We start from the raw sequence: 1376 nt of genomic DNA on the forward strand, positions 1-1376 counted from the left end.
CACACACACACACACACACACACACACACACACACACACACGCGGAGCCTTGCTGACCAAGGTCCGGAAAAATCTGGTGCCACATTGCAGATGTGGCTGACACACTGTGACTTGTTAGCAGTGCATGCAATCAAACTATGCACAGATCTAATCAGGCTTCTTGTCTGAAGGCTTTGCATGCCTTACAGAGATAGGCAGAAGGATTTGAAAAAAAAAAAATGGGCAAGCTCTACACAGATCAAAACAGTATCAAAATTCTAAGAAAAAATTAAGAGTTAGAAGCAGGTATAAAATAAAAACTAGGAACAAGCACAAAAAAGCTGTGACAATAAAACAATAAAGGCGGTTCAGAAGGAAACCTATAACACAAACAGGTATTAAAATGTAAGAGATACCTAAAATAACCTAACAGAGATGATAACTAAGTGCTTATGCATCCAATCCTGCATCCCAATATTTCTTCATAGTTCTCAGAAGCTCCAGTAATATTACAGGAGAAGCAGAAATCCATTGAATGGTAGCCAAATATCAGAGTAGTGGTTATGTTTCTGTAAACTGCTAAAGGGGCTTTCAAGTATGCTCCTACTTCAGGAGAGGCAGAGGGTCAAATTTAAGGAAAGCTTATAGAAACAACCAGGCTGCTTGAGCTACTGTTACTTAAGACCTTGCCTCAAAAATAAATAAATAAATAAAATGAAAAACAGGTACAGAAAGAAGCTTAAGTGTGTGTGCACACACACACATACACACACACAAACCCCAGAAAGAGTTTGAAAGGCCAGCCTGGTCTACAAGGCCAACCAGCGTTATATTGTCAGACCCTGCTCCATCTAATCACAACCACTCAAAAAGAGTTCAGGGGAATTTTTTTAATACTTCAAAACAGTTTATATACTAATATACATGATTAATAGCTAACCAAAGTATGAGAATTATGGGAGTATTCTAAAGTTATGCTTTTTTCAGTACTTTGAATTAAGGTAATAAAGTAACTATCCATCATAAGTGGGACTGGTTACTGTTGGGCTATACTTGTATACAAGGAGAATCCCAGAAACTCTAAGTTAACCCTCCTTTGTTCTCTTAATAGTTAAGCTAAAAAGACTGGAAGGCAGTCCAGTGGAATGCATATATTATCCCAGGGCTAGAAGAATAAAACAATAAGACCACAAGTTTAGGACCACCCTGGACTACAGAGCAAAACCCTGGCTTAAAATACAAACAAAATGATAAATTCTACTTAAAAGTTTCATTTACTAGGGCTTCAGCTGTAGTTCAGTGGCACAACACTTGCCAGGCAGGCAACCACAGAAGCTAGATGCATTCAATGTCCAGCACCACAGTGGGAAAAAACATCTTACTTAACAACAACAAAA

General features: G+C 38.2%; 1 protein-coding gene across 9 annotated transcripts in view; it reads right to left on the reverse strand.

Annotated features, from left to right (window-relative positions):
- Caprin2 (caprin family member 2) overlaps positions 1-1376 on the reverse strand; it is a 53922-nt gene that overhangs the window by 17816 nt on the left and 34730 nt on the right. The window lies entirely within an intron of this gene.

This window comes from Mastomys coucha, unplaced genomic scaffold (assembly GCF_008632895.1).
Source record: "Mastomys coucha isolate ucsf_1 unplaced genomic scaffold, UCSF_Mcou_1 pScaffold20, whole genome shotgun sequence".
Lineage (NCBI taxonomy): Eukaryota > Metazoa > Chordata > Mammalia > Rodentia > Muridae > Mastomys > Mastomys coucha.